The sequence below is a fragment of the Hypanus sabinus genome, chromosome 25, assembly GCF_030144855.1.
Source record: "Hypanus sabinus isolate sHypSab1 chromosome 25, sHypSab1.hap1, whole genome shotgun sequence".
NCBI classification, from domain to species: Eukaryota; Metazoa; Chordata; class Chondrichthyes; order Myliobatiformes; family Dasyatidae; genus Hypanus; species Hypanus sabinus.
The window spans coordinates 34,951,691-34,966,190 of record NC_082730.1 but is presented as its reverse complement, the minus strand read 5'-3'; the positions used below and the strand labels follow the sequence as shown (position 1 = coordinate 34,966,190).

At 44.8% G+C, this 14,500-nt stretch overlaps 1 protein-coding gene across 2 annotated transcripts in view; it reads left to right on the top strand.

The window, feature by feature from the left end:
- The first annotated feature begins 1,228 nt into the window (after nt 1-1,228).
- Nucleotides 1,229-14,500, top strand: part of LOC132381168 (small integral membrane protein 29-like) — a 36,576-nt gene continuing 23,304 nt past the window's right edge. The window contains exon 1 of one of the 2 annotated variants that reach the window (XM_059950455.1): nt 1,229-1,301. The gene's annotated coding sequence lies outside the window, so the exon portion shown is untranslated. Of the gene's footprint in view, nt 1,318-14,500 lie in introns of both variants that reach the window. The other variant, XM_059950456.1, reaches the window with a different exon arrangement.

Here is a 14,500-nt window from a genome sequence, read left to right as displayed (position 1 = left end):
CAATCCACCGCCCCCACCCCCCCCCCACCCAACCATAGTAATATTGCCCTCCTTACACGCTTTTTCTGCCTCCCTTTGTAATATGTACACCATGTTCCAGTTACTATTCAGGGGCCTGAATATGACCCTCATCAAGGTCTTTCTACTCTTGCAGTTTCTTAACTCTATCCACCAGGACCCTGCCTCTTCTATGTCACTTTTTTTCTCTAAGGACCAGATTTCATTTTTTAACCAACAGAGCCAGCCCACTCCCTCGAGCCACTTGCTGGTCATTTCTATACAATGTGCACCCTTGGGTGCTAAGCTCCCAATCAAGATCTTCTTTCAGCCACGATTCAACGTCAGAGCTGCCAATTTCTAACAACACTACAATCATGTCTTACTGTGCACCGTGCATCCATTCAAACATAGCACCTTCAGTTCTGTATTGATTACCCTTTTCAATCTGAGTGAATCATCAAGGAAGCAGAGTGGACAATAGCGCAATTTCTTCAGCGGCCGCGGTCAATCAGTATAACCCACTCAGATATTTTGGATGCATATTACGAAAATGTAGCCACAAATCGTTTAGTTGCTCAGTGTAGATGCTCACCAGTGGCGAGTTAATAAACTTTGAAAACCATTTGTAATGAATGATTAAAACAGATTATGCCTAATTTGCGGCGCTGTTCCACCATTTCGCTGCACTCCGTTTCAAAAACAATAAACTTGGTGGTCATTAAATGTCCCGTCCGTGCCTTCTGGGTCAGACATCTCTCTCCGCAAGATCACACGATCATTGAAACAAAAATGCGCCAGGATACTGAAGTGAGACATTCCACCCACCGTGTTTGTACCGGTCAGATTAATCAACCTTATCCCGCCGAACATCTTCCACTTCATAGCACTGCCGTTAATACCTCTTCAACTACACGCCCAACCAAGCGCGTTGTTTTAATGTGAGGGGCATTTCTGTCTCTTTCGTCCTTTGGGGGTGAGTTTCCAAACCCCACCTATACTGTGTTTTATCTCTTCGCCTTTCTCGTCTTTTTTACCAATTATGTTTCTATATGTTATCCCTTTACAAATATACACACCTCCGCTCTCCGTCCTTGCAACCTCCTAGCCTATCACTGTTTTTGTTCGCTGCAGACACTACGGCTCGAGTCCCGCCTCTGGCTACTTCCGATTGGTTTACTGCTTTCCGGCGAGCCCGGCTCCTCTTTCGGCCAGTGGGCGGATTGACTGTCCATCATCTGATAGCTTTAGGGCGGGGAGGTGCTAATTGTTCCACTGTGATATCGGGGAAGAGAGAGAGCGAGGTAAGAAAGGGATGGGGTAGGTACAGTATAGTTATTGATGAGTACAATTAGATTTGCGTTAAGGGAGATGACCTGCAAAGCTTCGGGAAGGTGCAGTGTGTGGTTTGTTTATGTGCAGAATGACTTCCTGGTATTTGGAGCTCAACACTGCATCTGCGCTAATCTGTTGCATTGAGTAGTTCGGTAACTCTAATGAATTTCCGGGGACTATCTGATTTTAACCCCGACGTTTATCGATAGGCTTTCGTTTTATCAAGACTAGGAGTAGCTCTAAAAAAATATGATGTTCATTCTGTTAATTAAACGTAATGAGTTAATCTGAAAGCTTTCACAAGAGCTCTTAAACCTTGCCGATCAGTGGTGTGTTCCATCAGCGGGTCATTGAAGTTACATGTGGAACGAAACTGGGTTCACTTCCTATATGTTAGCTCTTCAGTGACCTTTTTGGCGGGGAGAAATTTCTTGCTAACTATAGGAGTTTCCTATAAACAGCACGTACTTTGTTCGTTTTTGACTTGTCTCTGCAATGCCCGTGGTCATTGTGCAGTTTCAGATAAAATTTCAGGAATGTAAATATGGAAAATAATTGAAAATCTAACCTAAAAATTATACCTGGTATAAAGCGGAAGAATATTGCGTAAATTATGTTCAATGTGTTTATTCTTTATCAATAATTAGCTAATTACCAATTCCTCCAGTGTTGTCATTAGTTTCTTTTTTGCTGGAATATTAATGAAATCACAGTTGTCTTGTGATGAGCTGCTATCACAAGCACAAAAGTCTCTGGCTGTTCTTGTGGTTACCAGTAGATCTGTGGAGCACTTTGAAGTGAGATTTATATTTTGGTGTGTTTTTTTTTAAATGCTTCATTGAACTTTTTGGGAAAACCAAGGCAACCTGACTTGCTGCATTGTCTTGAAGACGTTTCACCACTCGAGGGAAAGACTCCTTCAGTTCTAATCCATGGTGGGTAGTTTCCTGGCTTTTAAACTGAGTTGTTTAAAGGTACAGCAATCACTTGAAAGTTGTTAAGAGTCGGAGAGGTAATGAGAGGTTCATTAGGCTTTGTGTGAACGGAAGCGTGAACTGGTGTAGAGACATTAGGACCACACTAGAAGTAACTGATCGGTGGTGTCCTACCCCATCCTGTCTGTTCAGGGATGGGTTTTCCAGTTTGACAAAGGTGGCTTCCTTAACCTCTCTTTCAAACCACCTACTCTCCCTGTCTAAATTGTGCACATTATCATCATCAACGGAGCGTCCCTCATCCTTTAGGTGTAGGTGTCGACCGAGTCTGGACCTGAGGGTTTAGCCCTCCCATGTTGGACCATCTGTTTGTGAAGTGATTGTTTTGTCTCAGCAATGTACAGATCTGTGAAGTTCTCATAGCATTGGATAGCATTGCTCTGTTTAAATATGGTTGTTGTATCCTTAGGGTGGACAGGTTTCTGTCTGAATATGTTTGTAGGTTTGAAAAACACAGGGATTTGATGTTTGTTGAAAACCCTTCTGAGTTTCTCAGCAACTGCAGCTACATATGGGATGACTATGTTTTTAGACCATAAAATATATATGAACAGAATTAGGCCACCTGGCCCATTGAGTCTGCTCGACCATTTAATTTTGGTTTATCCTTTTTTCCTCTCAACTCCATTTCCCAGCCTTCTCCCCATAACCTTTGATGTCATATCCAATCAAGAACCTATCAATTTCAGCCTTAAAATCCACCCAACATCCTGGCCTCCACAGCTGCCTATGGTAACAAGTTCCACAAGTTCACCACCCTCTGAATAAAGAAATTTCTCCACATCTGTTTTAAATGGACTCACCTCTATCCTGAGGTTGTGCCCTCATATCCTAGCCTGCCCACCATGGGAAACATCCTTTCCTCATCTACTCTGTCTAGGCCTTTCAACATTTGAAAGGTCTCAATGAGATCCCTCCTCAGCGACTACAGACCCAGAGCCGTCAAATGTTCCTCGTATGATAACCGTCTGCTTTGTTCCTTACCTCTGTCCGTTGAGCTGACACCCCTGCTGGTTTTTGTTGCTGTCTTGAAGAAGGTCATGAGGTGCAGGCCTTCACAAGAGAGGTCAACTCAGTGGATGATCAAATTTACACGAGAAGCCATCAAGAACAATAGACTGGTGTATTTGGACAGTGCAGCAGTTGTCAAAGAAAATGGACATCTAGATATTAAAGTTTACAGGAAACAAGCCCACACAGATCAGTATCTATGGTTTGGCTCTCATCACCCATTAGAACATAAGTTGGGGGTTATCAGAGCACTACATCACTGCACTGAGAATGTGCCCACCAACATTACAGCTAAAGACAAAGCACACAAGTATTTGAGAGAAGCCTTGAAAGCTTGCGGCTACCCTGACTAGGCCTTCATCAAGATAGCAACAAAAACCTATAATTGAAAGCAGTATAGTCCAGTTGAGGCAATGTTGCAATATCCTGGAATTAATGTATTGTCCTCAATAGGCATTGAGAAATGTTCTTTGAAAGAGATAAAATTGAGATTGCAGATAATTCTGTATGACTGAAGAGCCTAGAGGTTGTAATCTCAAAATAAGATGTTGGCTATTAAAGATTTTGAAGGATAGATTCTTAGAGGCTCAACGATATTTGGAATCTTAACTCACAGGGTCTGTAGTTATTAACTATATTTGAGATGATGTCTCCTCGACAAAAAAAAAGGAAATCAGGAAAATGTGAAATTTTGGAGAAGTAAGTCATTAGAGAAGGTCTGCATGGTCGTATGATAGAGTAAACTTGGGGCAGGGTGGGACGAATGTGGTTTTCCTCCTGTTATTATTCCTTGATGAGCTTTATCAAATAGCAGACACAAAAGCAAATTGCCTCAGACACAGGTGATCAGTTGCCCACAAAGCTGACATTTGGAATGGATGGAAGCGAAGCATGCTGACATTGCATGGTTAAGGTTGTAGCAGAGAAGTATGTGAGTTTTTAATGACTGATTATATCTCAGATGTAAACTTGGATTGCAACATTTTTCTATTTTGCGCTTGGGAACTGGTCATTCCTAACCAAGCAAAGGCTGGTGAATGAGAACCAACCCTTGAAATTATTGGTCAAGAATTAATACTGTTAAATTTTAGAGAGAAAATAGAAGCTGCTGCTGATCCACCCCGCAAACCTCAAAAAACCTCAAGCCCTGTGGACTTGAGTAGAAAACTGTGGTTAGCCCTGCTCCAAAGGTATATGTGCATAATGCAATTTGATAGTTCCTTGCAGTTCTAAGAAGAACACAAAAGACTAGATGTATTGTAATCTGGATCAAGAATTAAACTGCTGGAGAAACACAGCAGGTCAGGTCAGGCTAGTTTCGCCCCGAAGCATAGATCATCCACCTGTCTCTACAGATGCTGCCTGATCCGAATTCCTTGGGTAGTTTGTTGTTTTTTTTTGCTTCTGTTCTAAGAGAATGCTGCACTATTTGAGGTGTGGATCACTTTATGATGCATTGGCTTTGGCTACCCTCTTGGATGAATATAAACTTTCACTTTCACTATTTGAGAAAGATCAGATGAGTTTTCTTTTCCGCATGTATCCCAAATTTTCCCTTTGAATTGATGGGATGTACCCTAGTGACAACATCATTGCTTAGAAACTCCTTTGAGCATTGTATAACCAGGTTAAAATTTAACTGCCTTGGTTGCAAGTTGCAAAATTTTTGTGACCTAAGATATGCAAACAAGTCTTCCTCTTCCATACTTTGGGTGGAGGTATCTGGCAGTCTCCAGAATTTCCGAATTCCTTACAGTGGGCATTAGACTTCAACAGAGACTAGAAGGGTTTCCATTCCTGAAATGTCTGTCCACCTGCTCCCCTTTCCTCATGTCGAGCACGGATTGTTTTCCGTCCAGTTTTGTGGAGTTGCTAATGAGATCAGCGTGCAGAGCAGGGGCAGCCGAGGAGCATGCTTAGAATCAGTGACCCTTCTTATGGTTCCTCAATTACTTTTATTTCTTTTCGAAGATGGTCACAATTGCAGCATGCACCCCAGCACGTCCATCTTTTCCCAGAGGACAGACTGTGAACTTGTGAACACGTTCCTGTCAGCCAAGGCGTTCAGCACTGCTCACCCCAAGCAACTTTGAATAGGCAAAAACAGGCTTACCAGAATTTCAAAAGGGGCTGAGAGGAATCTCTAAATACACCAGCGATGGTGTGTGACTGTTTATGCACATCCTATCAGCAGGCACTTTGTTACAATCTATTATGTCATGGGCCTCTACAATAAGCCAAATGGTGTTGACTGGGTGTTGATACAAACCCAGTTTTCCAAGTTGTTTCTTCATGTTACTTTCCCCAATTTCTAGTCTTTGCAGTATTTTTACCAACGCAGCACAAAAACCACTGAATAAAACATTTTGCAAAAGGCAACTTTATACAGTGAAGTGCCAAATGCCATACAGCCAATGATAAATTATTCTTTTACTTTACCCTTCGTGATGCCTTCTGTTTCCTTTTCCCTACCACTGGGGCTGCAGCACATTGCAGAAGGCTGCAGACTTTCAGTAGAGGAGATTGCAGTGGGACTTGTAAGTTTTGGCAGAAAGCCAAGTGTATCAGTATGTACTGCAGGAGATGCACTGGCTGGCAGGCAATATGAAAGCTATTGGTGTGGTGGCAAGAGACTGTTGGTCAATGCAGGGGCTAGAATGTGTCCTAAACCCAGACGACAATATATTTTTTTTCTTTTCAAGTCTTTTTATTGCATTATAATCAGTTAAATGAACAGATCAATAATAACAATATCAAGAGAACAGGATTACAATAATAGCTATAACACATACAAACATAAGTTTCAAATATCATATCCAGACATGTCCACCTGATCTCTTGATAATTGAAGCAGGAAAAAGTTCATAATATTTGTTCAGAAGTAAAAAAACAGAAAAAAAAACAAAAATCCCTGAAAGTAAAAAGAAAACAAAACAAAAAAAACCTGGCTGTCATAATTTGTTAATTGTAATTATTCTGTCCTTGACTCCATTCCTCCTTCCGTAAACGGTTAAGTATTAGGAAAAAGGATTCAAAAAAAGAAAAAAAATCAACTTGTCTTATGTATGGAGATGGGGAATAAAAGACTCCCAAGATTCCTCGAACTTAATCGAGGAATTGACCGTGCCACTCTTAATTTTTTCTAGGTTTAAACAAGCTATAGTTTGAGAGAACCATTGAAGTGTAGTAGGGGGATCAGAATCTTTCCATTTAAATGAAATGGATCTTCTGGCCATCAGCGTTACAAATGCTATCAAATGGCAGGCTGAAGATGCAACAATATTTTAAGGATTTTTTTTATTGGCGATACTTTAATAAACTTACTTTCATCCGAAAAGCTAACCTAAAGCACATAAAATGCATGCCCAGGATAAAAAGGGTTAGACACAAAGTGAAACTCCCCCTACTGCACTGTCCCATTACAAACTTGCACGTCATTTTAAATGTAAGTTTAATCCAGTGAAGCACAGGCAGATTTCCACATGAAGTAAACTACCACTGTTGCAGAGAAACCCTGTAACAATTATTGTTATCTGTTAGGGCAGTGCTGAATGCAGGTATCCTGAGATGTGGCAAGAGGAACTTACACTGCAGAGCATTAGAAGTTTGGCAACTTCCATTTTGTGAGCAGTGGTAGTTGAGCCATCACAAGACAAAGAAGCAGAATTAGGCTATTCAGCACATCGGGTCTACACCATTTGATCATGGCTGATTTATTTTCCCTCTTATCCCCATTCTCTTGCCTCTTCCCATAACCCTTGAGGCCTTTACTAATCAACAAACTATCAAGCACTGCTTTAAATATGCCGGTGACCTGGTCTCCACAGCCATCTGTGACAATGAATTCCAAAGATTCATCACTCTCCGGCTAAAGAAATTCCTCCTCATCTCTGTTCTAAAGGGAAGTCCTTCTATTCAGAGGCAGTGCCTCTGGACCTATACCCTCCCACCACTAGAATCATCTCTCGCTGAATTCATGGCTAGCTACAGAAGCTGTCCACCATTCCATTTGGAAAACGTGGTTTCCAAGCTCCGCCAGCAGTTTTCTGCAGTGGTGGTGCTCGTCTTTTCCATACTCCTTGGCATTGCGTGCAGGCTTCCTGGCACCCCCTACCAACGCACCAAGGGATTTACTGTCCATAGTCCGTAGATGGTGTTAAAGTAGTTGGCACTGCAGAAAATGAAGAGGATTATCAGCAATTACAGGGGGATCTTTACAGCTGTTCAACTGACCAAGGAATGACATTCAGATAAGTGTGAAGTGTTGCATTTTGGGAAGTCAAACCATGGTAGAACGTGCACAGTGAATGGTATTGCCCTGAAGAGTTCTGTAGAATGAGAGCACATACATGTTGTTCCCTGAAAGTGGTGCCACAGTCAGAAAGGGTTGTGAAATCAGGGCTCTGAGTACAGAAGCAACAAACAGCCTGTGGGAGGAACTCCGCAGATCAAGTTGCATCTGTGGTTGGTGATGCTATTCCTATTTCAGGCTGAGATCTTGTATTGGGACCTGATGCGCAGTGTTGAGCTGAAACATCAGCAATTTTTTATCCCCCAGTGATGCTGCTCAGCCCACAGGGTTCCACCAGCTGTTTGTTGATCCAGTTTCCAGCTGCTGTGATTCCCTGTGTTTCCATAGAGTACAGCAGCTGAGATGTTGTGTTGCGACTGTACAAGACATTGGTGAGGTCCCACCTGGAATATAGTGTACCTACAACCTTAGTTACCTTGTAATACAGAATATGTCACTAATCTGGAAAGAGTACAAAGATGAACAAAAATGTTGCTGGGATTCAAGGACACCAAGGCTTCTCAATACACAGGATGGACCAGACTGCTGATTCAGAGAAGGGAAAAGGTGGGGGTATATATTTTATGACCTGAGGGCTTCTCAATACATAGGATGGACCAGACTGCTGAATCAGAGAAGGGAAAAGGTGGATGTCTGTGTTTCCTGGTAAACTCTTTGTGGTATTCAGATACAGTGGTCCTGTCGCAACACTTATTCCCCCAACCTGGAGCATCTAATGATTAAGTTCTGGCTGTTCTACTTGCCAAAAGAGTTCTCCTTTGTGATGCTGACCACAGTTTACATACAGCCAAAGGCTGCCTACTTGAGGTTGAAACTTTGAAGTTTTCATCAGAGTCCCTTTGTGACATTACCATCCAGGCATTGACTTCTATGCAAAACATCCCACCTGCCATGGATGCAGATGAAATGTGTCTAGTAATTTGCCATTTGCTTGGCTCTACACTATGTGAAGTTTATCTGAGCTGATCACTGGGATTGATGTATTCAGTGTAACTATCCTTTCGTGTTTATTTTCCCCTTAAGTGGGTGTCACCGCCTGGCCAGGTTTGAAAAGTATTCTGAATGGGAAGGGGGGGGGGGGGTCAGTAAAGCAGGCATTGAGTTCAAGAGTTGGGACATTATGTTACAGCTAGGTAAGAAGCTGGCCAGATATTGTATGCTCTCCGGGCCACCATGCTACAAGAAGGATGTGATTAACACTAAGAGAATAAAGAAAAGATTCACAAGGTGTTGTTGTGATTAGAGGGCCACAGTTATTAAGAGAGACTGGGCTATTTTCCCTAGAGAAAAGAAGGCTATAAGATCATGAGGGACATAGTTTTGATGGATTGCTACACTTTTCTCTCCCCAGGCTAGAGAAATTTAAAACTAGACAGCATAGGCATAGGGTGAGAAGGGAAAGATTTAGAAGGGACCTGAGGGGCAAATTTTTTTCAAAGAGAGTGTGGTGAACTATGTGCCTGTCTGGACACGCCCCCTGCTGACTGCTCCTGTGGCTCCTCCCACAGGCCCCTGTATAAAGGCGATCGAGGTCTGATCCTCTGCCTCATTCTCCAGGATGTAATATGATGGTCACTCACTGCTGGTTCCTTCTTCAGTCAATAAAAGCCGATATCTCGCCTTACGTCTCAGTGTGAGTTATTGATGGTGCATCAATTTTATTGACTGGAAGTTTTAAAACATGGAAACCGTTTTACGTACGGAAAGGTTGGATTTGGACCCTCAAGACCCTGAAGCAGCTCTTGCCTTTGAACTCTGGCTTGCATGCTTCCAATCATACTTGGCGGAGCTTCGTGCGACTGACCCTGCCGTTATGTACAGAATTCTCCTCTCGAGGGTCACCCCAAAAGTTTATTCCATTATCCGGGACCTGCCGACCTACAAAGGGGCACTGGACACCCTCAAAAGACAGTACCTGCGGCCGGTGAACACTGTCTACGCAAGACATCATTTAGCTACCCGGCGACAGTGGCCTGGAGAATCGAGCGCCGAGTTTCTCCGAGCAGTACAGACACTCATCCGAGCTTGTGACTGCAAGACGCTCACGGCAGAACAGCATGCGGAGCTGCTGGTGCGAGACGCCTTTGTGACGGGACTGAGGTCAGTGTACATGCGCCAGCGACTGCTGGAACACTCCGATCTTACCTTACGCTCGGCGATGGAGACGGCCAACGCTCTGGAAGCTGCGCTGCACTACGCCGACGCTGTCCAGTCACGCGATTCCCCGCCGGTTCCGTGGATGCCTCAGACCCCGCCACCGCCGGCTCCCGCGAGCGAAATCGCCGCTGCCAGTCGCGATTCCACGAGCTCCCCGAACCTAACCACGGCGGTGGCCCATCAGAAGCCTGTGCTTTGTTATTTCTGTGGCCACAAAAATCACCCTCGTAAACGCTGCCCAGTGCAAGAAACGACCTGCTTCAGCTGCGGAAAGCGGGGCCATTTCACCAAAGTCTGTAAGTCTAAACTGCGAGCGGCGTGCAGCGCTGCGGGTGAAACGTGGGGGCCGCCATCTTGCATGCCAGGATGTGGGCGGCCATCTTTGTCGGTGTTAGCACGCCCCGCCCCCGACCCTCCGATGCTTACCGGGTACCCCGGATGTGGGCGGCCATCTTTGTCGACGTCAGCATGCCCCGCCCCCAACCCTCCGATGCTTACCGGGTACCCCGGATGTGGGCGGCCATCTTTGTCGGCGTCAGCACGCCCCGCCCCCGACCCTCCGTTGCTTACCGGGTACCCCGGATGTGGGCGGCCATCTTTGTCGACGTCAGCATGCCCCGCCCCCGGCCCTCCGATGCTTACCGGGTACCCCGACGGCGATTCAACTCTGGCCACTGTAACTCTCGACCAAAGCGCCCCACACCAGCTTGCAAGGTCCATGATGGACATCCGGGTGGAGGGGCACAGGACTAGATGCCTGTTTGACACGGGCAGCACTGGGAGTTTTATTCACCCGGACACAGTGCAACGCTGCGGACTCGCAACACAGCCAGTAAGTCAGAAGATCCATTTGGTTTCTGGGTCGCATTCCACAGACACAGGGGGTTGTGTAGCGACATTGGTGGTGCAAGGCACAGAATATCGGAACTTTGCGCTAGTGGTCATGCCTAATCTGTGCGCACCTGTGCTATTGGGGCTGGACTTCCAGAGCCGTCTCGAAAGTGTGACTATGGTATATGACGGGCCCCTCCCACCACTCACTGTCTGGAATCCTCAGTTCTGTGGGACTGCATCACCACTGACCACACACACACACGGACACACACATCCCATCCAACACGACAGCTGCGCTACCGACACCACTTGCAGTCTCTCCACTCTCAAGGTCCCTCCCCCGCCGCTGTTTGCCAACCTGACCCCCGACTGTAAACCGGTGGCGACTAAAAGCAGGAGGTACAGTGCGGGGGACAGGACCTTCATTCAGTCAGAGGTGCAGTGGCTGCTCAGGGAGGGGATCATTGTGCCAAGCACAAGCCCTTGGAGGGCCCAGGTGGTCGGATGGTGCCCCCCCCCCACGAACTCCTTTTCTCTTTTCCCAGGAAGTCTGTCACTCTACCAGTTTGGCTGATGTCCCCGGGGCCGGTGCTGCTCCGCAAACATGTGAGGAGCAATAAATAATCCCCGCTGGTTGAGAGGGTTCACCTTCTGCATGCGAACCCTCAGTATGCTTACGTGGTCTTACCTGATGGGCGGGAGGACACGGTCTCCATCTGCGACCTGGCACCCGCAGGTGCAGCAGACCACTACCCTGAACACTCTCCAGTAACTATGAACCCTGTACCCGAGGTGACACTGCGCACACCAGGCCCTACATGGACTCCTCATGACACTTATATACCAGGTGCCTCGCACATGCATGAGCTGGAACCAGCACAACCTCCGTCTCCTGTGCAATCACCAATGTTGCCGGCATCGGTGCAATCACAGCCGGTGCTACGTAGATCGCAGCGACAGATTCGACCACCTGATAGACTTGACCTGTACGAAACTTTGCCACATGGGGACTCTTTCAAACAAAGGGGGGGTGAATGTGGTGAACTATGTGCCTGTCTGAACACACCCCCTTCTGACTGCTCCTGTGGCTCCTCCCACAGGCCCCTGTATAAAGGCGATGGAGGTCTGATCCTCTGCCTCATTCTCCAGGATGTAATATGTTGGTCACTCACTGCTGGTTCCTTCTTCAGTCAATAAAAGCCGATATCTCGTCTTATGTCTCAGAGTGAGTTATTGATGGTGCATCAGAGAGTGATGGGGATATGGAAGGAGCTGCCAGAGGAAGTGACAAAGACAGATATAATCCCACTATTTAAAGGACATTTAGATATGGACATAGATTGGAAAAGTTTAAAAGGAAAAGAAAATCTACCTCGGCCGTTTGCTTTTTTTTTGCTTGATTCCAAGATTCTGTCAGTAACAGGTATATTGGCTAAATGCAGGCGAATAGGACTAACTGAGGAAGATACTTTGGCTGACATGAATAAGTTAGGACACTGGGCCTGTTTCTGTGCTGTATAACTCGGTGACTGTGGTTTAGGCCCACCCACTGGCCATCAAGATCTCTGCCAATGTAAATTCTTTAGTGAGCTGCACTGCCTCCTTTGCAGTTGTTAAATGATATAACTGCCCTGATAGTTCGTGTTTGCTGCCATAATTTTTATTGTATTTTAGAAAGATACTGAATGATGCCACAACAGTATTTAGGGATGGCGTTGGAAAACACACACACAGGTAAAATGGTGTTAAATAAAAATGCCACACCCAAGTTTTTACAAAGCCTGCCCAGTTCTTTATACCGTCCTTGATAAAGTAGCCAGCGACATGGAGGCTGAAGGAATTCTTTCCAAGGTTGAGTGGAGCCAATATTAAAGTCAGTGGTCCCAGTAGCCAAGATGATTGGATCTGTCAGGATCTGTGGTGATTTTAAGGTCACCATCATCCCAGTACTGAAAGTAGATCAATATCCTCTGCCCTGGATAGAGGATATATATGCAAACGTTTCTGGAGGAAAACACTTCAGCAAAGTAGACTTAGCCGAGCCTACTTGCAGGAGATGGAAGAAGAGTCCAAAGTGTTTCTCACCATAAACAATCACAAACTCGAAGTTAGACACTCATTTCGGACTCCTGTGCCTTCCTTGCAATTAGTTTAATGTTTTGAAGTTACAAAACATGGCAATTTTATTTTATTTAGTGCTACAGCACAGAAAAGGTCCAACACGCCACACCACCCAGTAAACCAGCTATTTAACCATAGCCTGCCACTTTGTTCTGTGGGAGATGGGAGTGAATGACAGAGGGCTGTCATGATGAATGAGCTCCGATCTCAGTTTTTGGTCTATTTGTGTGTTCAGTATGAGATTGAAAGGAAGTCTGTTACTTAGGAAATCTCTTTATTTTGATACCTGGTGAGATTTCAGGAAGTTATGCAGCTGATGTCACCACATTCGGATATGGCCCAAGTGCAGAGTGAGAGACACTGAAGCCGGTCGATAGTTGACAGACTTTAATGTGAACAGAGTTAGAGGGAAAAGAAAACAATAAACGCTAGGCCAGACAGGGCCATTAACTAAAACTCTCAAATGGAAAATGAAGCCAACACTACAGCTGAAAGGAATAACTAAATATAAAACCAATATGGCTCGTCTTCAGAGTCAGTTGACTTGACAGTCCAATTTCTCCAGCAAGGCCAAATGCAATGAAATGTTGCTGTGCTTTGCTGGTATTGACAAGCAGTGCAATGAAAAGAATGGAGTTAAATACCATCACAATGAAATAATAATTCGCTGACTCATGCATTTTCACGAGCGCAATTGCCGTATCTGTTGCGCTGCCAAATCCGCGGTTGTGACAGCTTGTTCCAGTAAGATCTTCAGAGATGGAGATGCGTCTATTGTTAACTATGAAGTGTTAAATAAGACAAAGGAGCAGAATTGGCCCATTTGACCCTTCAAGTCTGCTCTGCCATTTCATCATGGCTGATTTCTTATTCTGAAGATATACTGATTCAATTACTCCAACTGCAACAACCTGGTTCTTCTTGCACACTCTCTTTGAGAACCGTGTCAAAGTGTTGCACTGTAACGTAACAAAGAAACAGTGGACTAAAAGAATGTCAACCATGTTTTTATGTATTTATTGAGAAAGGGTGGAATAGGGCCTTCCAGCTCTTCGAACCATGCCACGCAGTAATCTGCAGATTTAATCCTAGCCTAATCTTGGGACAATTTGCAATGACCAGTTCACCTACCAACTGGTATATCTTTGGACTGTGGGGGAGAAAAACTGGAGCACCCAGAGAAAACCCATTCAGACACCGGCTTCAGAGCCTTTGGTTGGAAGAGGCTTTTCAGCAAAGAGTTTGCACTGCTGAAGTGGTAGAGAAACTGCTGTACTCAAGAGCTGATTTGAAGCGTCCTAGCGTCGAGAAAAGTTTCATCCTAAATACAAAGTCTGAAATGAATGTCAACATAAAGGAAAAGAATATCGAGTTTTTGTAGAGCAAACCTCAACATAGTTGAGCAGGATTTAGCACAAGGTAAAGTAAGGCGGGGATTACTGTGGTTATTTTAATGGTAACACCTTTTGTGTGCCAGGAAATTGTGGTGCAGGACTTATTCCAGGAACTGGAGCCTTTGTCTGGCTGACAATCTAGCGTGGTACTGAAGTGCAACATTCAGATCAGATATCTGAATGCCGAAATGAATCTCAGGGTAGTATGGATATGGAGATGTGTTATGGACTTTGGTAATAAGTTTACTTTGAACTTTGAATATGCTGGTTTCAGATGGAAAAGACAATATGCTGCTATTTGAAGAGAAGAGTAGACCCACCCAACATTAGTCCCAAATCCAAGA